The following is a 10,917-nucleotide window of genomic DNA, read 5'->3' on the forward strand; positions in this document are numbered from 1 at the left end:
CAGGGAGAGGTCATCCACCTGACCTTCAGAAGACCTGTGCCTCTTCTCCAGAGCCCAACACTCCAGGGCTCCGCCTCGCCTGCTGGGGAGGACGGACACTGCCTGCCAGCCAGCTTGCAGGGCGAGGGGGCGTGGGGCTCATTCGTGCTCCCTCTGCTCTTTCCATCTATTATTCTGTGCTTAGTATTTCCAAAGTAGGCAGGCCAGCTGAACTCCTCCCGGGAAGTGGCCCTGGGAACTGGCTTAGAATGAGATAGGACATAAGGGTCAAAAGGAAAAAAGGAACTTTAAAATGTCCTGCTCCTCACTTTGCACGTGAAAATATATTGTCATTGGCTAGCTGTGTGTTCTTATACCAGTCACCTAACCTCTCTGGACTTTGGTTTTCTGATCTGCAAAGTGATAGAACTGAAACTCTAAGGTACCTTCCAACTCAAACATTCTATGAAGAGTAACAGCAAAGTATTCGATGCCCATAAAACTTATGCAAAGCTATCTGGGAGGAAAAGCCTCTGATGAAAAAGACATTTTAAAACGCACAGAAAAGACCAGTTGCCTTATGAAAATAGAAACCAATAGAGAAAAAAAATAGCTAAGCCCCAAATATAACATGTTAAACACTGTATGGTAAATATAATTATGGGTCTCAATTTGTCGCTCTCTTATAGTAGTATTATATGTCCTTGCCATATTCTGGTAGTGTGTGGACTGTACTGCCACACCCCCTGAGCTTGGATTTGGCCAGATGACTCACTTTTTTCAATGGGATATCAGTAAAAATAATACAAGCAGAGACTTAAAATGGGTTTGTGCATTTGGGTTGCCCTCCTGTACTTCTGCCAGTTCCACAGGGAAATATACTAAGGTAGTCACTGTGCATTCAGTCTGAACCCCAGAAGAGACCCATGCAGCAGCCCTGAACATAGCCTGAGGCTACCTGAGTCCAGGGGAACACCACAGGCCCACCAGCAAGGAAAAAAGTACTTCGTTGTAAGCCTCTGAGATTTTGAGGTCGTTACACAGCATCATTACAAGAAAGGCTGACTGACAGACCCTGCAAGGAAATAACATATAGAGAATGAAGAAAACGCCTAGAGAACAAGATAAAACACCTAACCATCTACACAGGAATCACAGAACCAGAGCCAAGTGTACTCAACACAGTCACAAGCGTGTCAAAATGACAGTGATGTCAATTTGAAAACTGCACACAAATTATAACAGTATCTTCTACACTCAGTTTTGGTTTTGTTTTTATTTTTTTAGCAGTCCACACAGTTTATTCAGCAATAAAACAGAAGAGAACTTCCATCATGACAGACATAAGGCGGATACAGGGTAGATCTCTGGGATACATTCTTTAAACAGACTAACAAGTGACTTTTTAACAACATGTGGCAGGCATGATTTGTTGCATACCAACAGCCATTCATTCCTTCCTTCTTCCTTCCTAAAAGAGCTCTGATTTTATTAGGGGAGACAACGTGCCCTATCCAGGCAATGCCAACTCCACTCCCCTCTGCCAGGTTTCCCAGGCTCCCTTGTGATTCAAGGATGTATGGAAAAAATCCTTGCTGTAATGAGATGTAAGAAAAAATTTGTGAGGGACTTTTGAGAACGATCTTCTTCCCCAATAAAAGAAACAGACCTGAAAGGAGAAAGCTTTTTGCTCCCTACTTCCGGCCTTTGATTGGGATTGAAATGTCTGGAGCAGCAACAAGCTACATTGTACTTGGTGAGAACTATGAGGACAAAAAGCCAATGTGATAAGGATCCCGGAGGGGAAAGATAGAAAGGACCTGGGACCTTGAGAACATTGAGTTGCTACACAAGCACTTGATTATCTAGAATCTTAAGTGGAATTTTAAAATTGTTCAGTGGCCTCTGAGATGTTTTCAACTGCTTTTTCTAAGTTTCTTACCTGAACTCTAGTTCCATGATTCTTATGAACAAGTGAAGGCCAGAATGAGGCCAATGTCAGGTAAGACCTTCTTAGTTCTAAGAAAAATGCTTCCGCTAAACTGTTCATAATATATCTGGAGTCAAGCTGGGTAACTTCTTTAGTCACCTATCTCCTAGGACAGGTACTTTTCCATTGCCAGGGGAGGACATTCTACATTCAGTCACCACAAAGACAGGATAGTATTTGCTTATGTAGAGCCAAGGAGATGTAGACAGAGGCATTTCTGCATGCTTTTATGTCACCTATATAGGTTGCCTGATTGAATGTGATTTCTCTGACAGTGACCAGTTATCGATCATGTCATACCCACACTGAGGATGAGCTAAATAGAGCCAATGATGAATAGTTATATATGAATAAATTATATATATAATTATCACCAATTAATATATGAGGTAGAATTTAAAACAATATAGTTTATTATTAAAATGTCTAGTTGTTTTACTGGAATAATCTAGAATTCAGCTACAAGGATGCTTTCCCACACGAAAGTTATCGCTAGAATATAATGAAAGTACACACAGTAGGGGGCTTCTCCTCCAGGACTACCGTGTCATAATAATGTCAATCATTAGGCTGTGGAGATTTTTAGGAGTAAGCTAATTCCAAAACATAGGAAATATGGGTTAGTCAGGTTCTAGATGAACAGTCTGGCTTGGAATGCTGATTAAATTCATGCTGAAGAAGAGATGCATAGACCCTGGAAGCAGATCCAACAACAATTTAAGCAGCTTCCCAGAGCAGTGACAGTCTGGATCAGATATAGAAAGGAGTCATTTTTCCATCTTCCTTGGGCTACTAGGACACAACCCTCTAGAGTCTCCATGATTTTTACTTTAAGAAAATCTTAAGTTTAAGAAGTTATTTGTTTGGCCAGGTTTTTTGTTCAAGGTTTTGTCTGTTCTGATCAGGATTCACTGTAATGCAGGGTTAAAACCAGCAACTCTAGACTCATATATCCTTTTTCTAACAGTGGAGGACCCAGAAGAAATGGGTGGCAAGCTTTTTCAAAGGTCCACCTGGTAAGATTTTGGGGAGCCCCCTCAAGTGGGAAAGACCAAGGAAGAACAAGGCTTCTCTTAGCAGGATTATCAGGATAACACTCAGGGCAATAATCAGCTCTGTTAATATGGTCTAAGAATACTTGGCAACATTCATTCTCAAGCAGTTCAGTTTGGTACAACCAGTGGCCTAGTTCTAAACTAGGGAACCATTGCTGTCCAGTCAGGGCAATGTGAATTATCTGAGAACAATGGGACCTAGAGAGACAACACAGAAAGCAATGTAACAGTAAGAGGCCACAATGACAAAGAGAGACACCCAAACAACCAGTCCTATTCCAGGTTTGGTTTAGCACTTTCTCAGTCCAGCCACCATCACTTGGAGAGGGTAAAATTTGGCTTGCACCTCTGTGCAATTCTTCAACATTTCGTTGTCTTTTTTTTTTTTTTTTTTTTTGCGGTACGCGGGCCTCTCACCGTCGCGGCCCCTCCCGTTGCGGAGCACAGGCTCCGGACGCGCAGGCCCAGTGGCCATGGCTCATGGGCCCAGCCGCTCCACGGCATGTGGGATCTTCCCAGCCCGGGGCACGAACCAGTGTCCCCTGCATTGGCAGGCGGACTCTCAACCACTGCGCCACCAGGGAAGCCTCTCGTTGTCTATTTTTCACTCACTTGCAACCAAGTCTCTGAACTCAGGGACTGATCCAGTCTATGTTATCAGTCACTTCCTAGCAGCACAGATCTCAGAATAGCTCCTTTAAATCCCAGCTTCTCAAGAAAAGGTAGGGTTCTAGGCTAAGTTAATGACTTTTTCTTGTGTGTTATCAGCTGGTGGTATCTCGCAGAGGCACCTGGCTTACTCTGCTTTGCTGGTAAGTTATTATGTCTGCTTGGTGAAACAGAGGAGCTGACAGGTCCAGTGGGTCTTTGGTGGGCACTGGCACTCTTGCCGTTGCAATACACATACCCAAGTCTTAAGGGCTTCGCACTTGATAGCGATGTAGAGGGGTCAGGAAAACCTGGCAGAGTCCTCTTGAGCATGGATGCAATGAAGTCTTTCTTGGGAGGACCTTAATCAGGACCCAGTCACAGGGAAGTAGCTGCTGTTGAGTTGGTTGAAGGGTCTGGGAATGCTTCACACACTTACAAATTCTAGCGGGGTTTTAAATCGTCGACTGTCAATGTCAGGAAAGCCCTTCGAGTGTTCTTTCTGCTCCACAACGCCGAGCTGCACCCCTTGGATGCGGCGGAACAGAACGTCATCCCCGTCCCTTACACTCAGTTTTAAGTGATCCTAATTAATGACCCTAAATGGTTAGCTTGATTAAAAAGAGTTAGACCTGGGCTTCCCTGGTGGTGCAGTGGTTGAGAGTCCGCCTGCCGATGCAGGGGATGTGGGTTCGTGTCCTGGTCCGGGAGGATCCCACATGCTGCGGAGCGGCTGGGCCCGTGAGCCATGGCCGCTGAGCCTGCGCGTCCGGAGCCTGTGCTCCACAACAGGAGAGGCCACAACAGTGAGAGGCCCGCGTACCGCAAAAAAAAAAAAAAAAAAAAGAGTTAGACCTTTATCGGGAAAGAGGTAAAATTGTGGAAAAATCTAAAAACTCCTGAAAGTTCATTTAGATGAATTGGTTTTCACAAACTACCACATACTGTACTGTCTTCCACATCGCACTCAGCCTGGGGCTGCTGCAGCTATTTACCACCATAAGCCATGAGGCTCTCAAGCACACACCTTATTTTTCTTTAAAAATGGACTTTCATATTTTAATTTTTAAAAATTGAGATCATGTAACATTGTGTAAGTTTAAGATGTATGTGTTGGTTTGATACACTTAGATACTATGTATGTTTACTACCCAAGCTGGTAGCTAATACCTCTATCATGTTATGTAATTATAATTTTTTGTGTGTGTGATGAGAACAATTAAGATCTAGTCTCTTGGCAACTTTGAAGTTTATAGTACAGCATTATCGACTATTATTCACTATGCTTATTTATCTACTAGCTGTAAACATCATCTTAAACAACATCTCCCCAATTCCTCCACCCCCCAGCCTTTGGTGACCACCATTCTACTCTGTTTTTATGTCTGACTTTTTTAGGTTCCACATTTAAGTGAGGTCATACAGTATCTGTCTTTCTTTGTTGGATTTATCTCACTTAGCGTAATACCCTCAAGGTTCAACCATCTTGTCACATGTGGCAAGATTTCCTTCTTTCTCAAGGCTGAGTAACATTTCACTGTATGTGTCTACTACATCTTTATCCATTCATAGACTGACAGATGCTTAGGTTGTTTCCATATCTTGGCTATTGTGCATAATGCTGCAATGAACATGGGTTTGTGGCAGGATCTTAGTTCTGCAACCAGGAATTGAACCCAGGCCCTCGGCAGTGAGGGCATGGAGTCCTAACCACTGGACTGCCAGGGAATCCTCCCAATTCCTTCTCACATATATACCTAGAGTAGGATGTTTGGGTCAGTTGGTAGTTCTATTTGTGATTTTTTGAGGAGCCTCCATACTGTTTTCCGTAATGACTACTCCAATTTACATTCCCACCAATAGTACACAAGTATTCCCTTTTTTCCACCCTTCTCCAACACTTGCTATTTCTTGTCTTTTCGATAATAGCCATTCTAAGACGTGTGAGGTGGTATCTCATTGTGGTTTTGATTTGCATTTCCCTGGCGATGAGTGATATTGAGCATCTTTTCATGTACCTCTTGGCCATTTATATGCCTTCTTTTGAAAAATGTCTATTCAGGTCCTTTGCCCACCTTTAAGTTGAATTATTTGCTTTTTTTTTGCTATTGAGTTGTATGAGTTATTTATATATTTTATATATTAACCTCATTAGATATATGGTTTGTGAATTTTTTTTCCATTTTGGAGGCTACCTTTTCAATTTGTTGTTTGTTGTGCTGTACCTCCTTAGTTTAATGGAGTCCCACTTGTTTATTTTCATTTTTGTTGCCAGAAGCACACACCTTCTCAAGAGACAATATTTCAATTTCTCCTAGGATCCAGAAGCTACTGAGTTTGAACAAATCCACTTTACAGAGAAATGTGCACATATCTGTCTCATAATTAAATAATGTAATTACCATGTTGCATCTGAGTTTTATGCTGCTCTGTCTTTTGGAACCAGAAGTCCTGCTCAGGCAGGTTTAGAACTTTTATAGTAAATGCACCAAAGCCTTAGTTTTGTTTAGCAGACCAAGCAGAGAGGAGGAATAAATGAGAGAGGATAAACTCTCAAAACTCAGTAAATATCAGAGCACCAATCACACTAATAAGGGTAAATGATCTGTTATTCTATACCATTTGATAATAGATTATGTTGCCAATGAAAAGTTTGTGAGAAGTTTGTGACAATTTATAAATTGCTTATGTTCTAATAGTAAATGAAAAAAGCAGCACATACAATAGTATCAATAGTATAATCACAACAATGTAAAAGGAAAGTGTACTAGAAAACCAGATCTGGAATATTCTCAGGATTGTTAACACACTGTCTTTAAGTAATAGAACATTTGAGTGATTGTTTTTTTCTGCATTACCAGTATTTTTCATATTGAATATGCATTACTCAAGGTATCTTTTGAAATTACCTTTTCTAAATTACAACTTTATTCTTTCAAACTATCATTCCCTTTTTGGTATACTTTGTTCTGGTTTTTTCCACACCCTTACCAAAAAAGGGGAAATGCAAACTAATATTGCAGTAGAGTTTATGTATTTATATCTGACCTTCAGAAGTCTTGTTAATCACCAACAACACAAATATTTGTCCCCACAGCTAAAATTAGAGCTGCAATTTTTTCAAACTAATGTTAACCAAAACAATGAAATGATATAATCTCTAGAAAAGAGTCAACAGTGCCTTACAGCATGGTCATTAAAAATGAAGCTGCCATGTTATTATCACAAGACCAGAGAAATTTTGAGATTACATAGGACGTGGAAATTCTGTGTCCCAAAGACACACCAATCATATCTCCAAATTTGTCATTAGTTCAACAGAATGGACTGGTCTAATTCAAAAGTCATATTTAAATAAAGTATAAATATTATAATATCAAAAGAATAATTAGCATATTTTTTATCCCAGAGAGCTTCAAAGATGTTAATAGATTACCATGATCTCTATTTCTTCAAAGACAAGTAGAAAATAGAAATGTGAAATCATTTTCCTAAGGCCACACAGAGTAAAACATTACTGTGCTAGATACTTAACTGATTTATGAATGTTTCCTGAGTATGTCATTAGAATCTTAAAAATGTTACCACTGCGCTATGGAGAGACAATGTCTCTTTTTTAAAATCAGAATTCCCATATTGCAAAAGTAATTTTGTATAAAGCAATAGTGTTTTCATTTCCAAAGCAAACTTTTGAAAAAAATAAAACTACTTCCCACCTGGCTTTGTGAGGAACTGCTACCAATAACTACTGTTAAACAGTTTGTAAAAATATGATATGCTATTTCCTTGTCTGGTAATGATAAGCTTAGCAGACCAAAGCATAAATAAACAACTGTGCTATTGTTTTTCAGCTTCAGAAAATTACACATGCTATTACTAGTTGATAATTTTGTGTGCTTAAAATCTAGAAACATTCATTAAAAATTAATAGGCTATGTCATTTTACAAGCATATCTTTAAAAGATATGGAAAGTAGATTATTGGCAGTTTGTAAAATTAACAATGAAAGACTAGTGTGTCTCAGTTTACCTAAAGATTTACCTAAATATCTAGGAAGGCTCAGGAGCAATTTTGGGAGTTTGCTTAATGTTAAATTCTCTTATGATCTGAAAGTGCCAAAAAATAAAAAAAATTACCTCCTGTCTATTCGAACACACACACACACCAGTTGCATCACAGCAACTAAGATCACCCATGAACTGATTTTTTTTTTTAAGCAGGGGCTCCACTACTTTTCTTTTTCTTCCTGATAAAGAGAAAATACCTTAACTTGCCCCCCCCATTTGTCTGTGGGTGCAGCAGAAGTCTCACCAGGAAGAATGACAGATTCGTGGAGGAGACTCCAGTGAGTGATGCCATATAGTTAATTAATGCCATGTGTAGTTAATTAATACTAGAAAGAGAAGTGCAGACACTGTAAGTCATGATTACAAAGGAGACCAAACAACAGAGCACCCTAACAGTTTGGGCCTTTATTAGAGAGAGACAGTTTTCCCCTTCACTAAAAGGAATTTTTCATAAGCACACTCTTACCCCTGAGGAAGAGGAGTGACAAGTGGGGATTGTTAAATTCGGGGCAAATGGAAAAGGCAAGCTCTGCTCCATTCTCTACTTTCTTTCTCTTGAGAGTATGCCTGCTCACGCTGGGCACAAGTTCTCTGTCCCTCTGTGCCCGGAGCCTCCACTGGGTGGGCCTCCTCTTCCCCCAGGGGGTTCCTGCCCCAGCCCAGTTAGGCAGTTCTGTCTAACTCCTGGGTTCACAGCTGTTAGCAATCCATGAGGCCAGTACAGCCAAAGCCATTACCTTTACTGGCTTCTGACAGTAAACAGGAAATAAATGGTCCCCGTCTTTGCATTGTTCTATATCTCAACTTGTTCAGAAACCAAGCCTCTTCAAGTATCAGTTTTAGGGTGGTTTTATTCCAATAATAAGTTTAGCAAATCACTATACTTACTCTTAGAAAAGGGCTTTCATTCATTGCTGATTGATTTGCAAAAACTCCAAGTCAGATCTACTGCCTGATTTATAAGGAAGCCATCGATCACATGAGACACAGTCCACACTTGAATTAGCTGCTTACCAACATCACAGTTCTGGCCATAGCACTCTACAACGACTTGTGCTATTATTTATTAATGTTTCTCTTTTAAAAGGCTCATTGTTTTTTACTTTAAAGTATGATGCCAAATGGAAACTACTGCAAAAGGAAATTGAGTATCACTTGTCAAAGATTAACACCAAAAACATACATAGCACTTAGTCTATGCCAGACTTTATAAATATCACCTCATTGAATTCTCACCACGATCCTATGAGGTAGGTACTGTTACTGCTGTCGTTTTATAGATGAGAAAACTGAGGCATAGAGAGATTAGGAAACTTGCTCAAAGTCAGGCAGCTAGTGAGGGGCAGACTTGGCTCTGCCCCAGGTGTCCTGGCTCCAAAGTCAGCTCTGACCCACCTCAAGTACAGAAAGTGACTATAAAGACAAAGGCAGTGAAAAGAAGTCAATGCTCTCACAGTATAAAAATAAAAATGAAATGCAAAGCATAATAACCATTTAACAAAAATGCACACCTAAAAATTCTATTTTTCGTGCACAAGAAATAGCTGTTAATCACTCAATAGTAAAATTTTAAGTTTAAAAATGAAAATAAAATACAAAGAATAATCACCAATTGATTTCTAAAAATCCACTCTGGAAAAGTCTGTTTTTCTCTTGCAAGAAATTACTGTTGATGATAAGTCAATAATGAAAGCTTCATTTTAAATAGCCTTACTGTAAGATTAATTAGAGTAAAGTGCCCTGAAGGGAAAGAGGGTTTTAATTCATTTTTGTTGCCCTTTTGCTATGCCCTAAGCAGAAAGTTACAGAGGTTGAATACACCTGAATCATTCTGGGTTTTCATAATGGCATTTTCCCCACCACATCCTTCAGTGTCCTTATCTGCAGTGATAAGGACACCCCAACTCCTTCCCCACAGGAACCGGCCTTCAAGTGATTCATGTGGTCAGCAGGAAGTGGCTCTACAACTTTAGTTTTAACCTAAGCAACAATACTGTCTGTGAAATCAGGGATTTGATGGGCTGTACCTCTCATAAGGTGTCCGTGAAGAGAGACAGTGGTGAGTCCCACCCCGTTTCCTTTGCTCACTGGTCACACAGCTACCAGACATTTCCCAGCAACCCTTGCAGTTAGGCAGGGTCACGTCACAGGCTCTGGCCAAGGGACGGTGCCACGGAAGTGATTCCTGGCACCATCAGTGATCCTCAATGTCCCCTCTTTGTCGGTCTGTGGCTGGAGGAAACCGACTCAAGGACCAGAGGAACCGAAAGCCCCCAAAACTCAGGGAGTCTGAGTCCCTGAACAACTGTGGAACACAGAACCCATCCCCACTAAAGCCCACATTGGACTGTGATGTGAGGTGAAAAATAACCCTTTATTCTCTTAACTCACTTTGATTTTGAGATAGTTTATGACAGCACTTAGTTTATTCTGATTAATATAATACATTAAAACAAATGCTTAAATCTTACTCTTTGAAAATTCCTTTTCTTTGTATCCCTTAAAACGACCACTCCTTGGTAACTGCTGATGTAGTAGGCACTGCCCATACCTACAGTTTGGTCCCCATAGAAAAATGTGTTTCCAGGCACTGACCAAAATAATCAAAGGCTGAATCATATCAAGTCATCTTCTAGCTAACGCTCCTCTGAACTTACAGGTGTTTCTCTTTCGGCTAATCCTTCTGTAACTGGCACATTGAATAAGCAAGACTTATGGGGTTTAATCACAAAAATGTGTTTTTTCCCATTGTCTCTTTAAACCCAGTCAGGTCCTTCCTTTAACCTTGACTTTTACGGTCATGCTTAGGTTAGAAAGATAATCTACTATCACTGTAAATTCCAACTGCAATCCCAATTCAGTATTTAAAAGTGTCTAGTCAGATATAGTGACGAACAGATCAATCGTCACCCAAAAGCCTCCCTTCCACACACCCTCCCTTATGCAGGACCAGCAGCAAAACGCTCCCGCACCTCAGGGTTAACATCTTCTGTTTTAAATTCTTTCTCCCAGAACTTACCTGCTATTTCTGACCTGTGTCTCCCCCAGGGTTGAAGCTGTGAGGGGGAAGTAAAGGGGCAGGAAAATTCCTACTTGGTGAGTACTACATAGTAAGGTAGTGCTATTCTTCCTGGTGTTAGAAGACATCTAGAACTGACATTTCCATGGTGAGTATCTT

General features: G+C 40.5%; 1 pseudogene; it reads right to left on the bottom strand.

Annotated features, from left to right (window-relative positions):
• Window positions 1-2,799: 2,799 nt before the first annotated feature.
• LOC105748488 (torsin-1A-interacting protein 2-like) lies at window positions 2,800-10,288 on the bottom strand (annotated as a pseudogene).
• Between the last annotated feature and the right edge of the window lie 629 nt (window positions 10,289-10,917).

Source organism: Orcinus orca, chromosome 2 (assembly GCF_937001465.1).
Source record: "Orcinus orca chromosome 2, mOrcOrc1.1, whole genome shotgun sequence".
NCBI lineage: Eukaryota > Metazoa > Chordata > Mammalia > Artiodactyla > Delphinidae > Orcinus > Orcinus orca.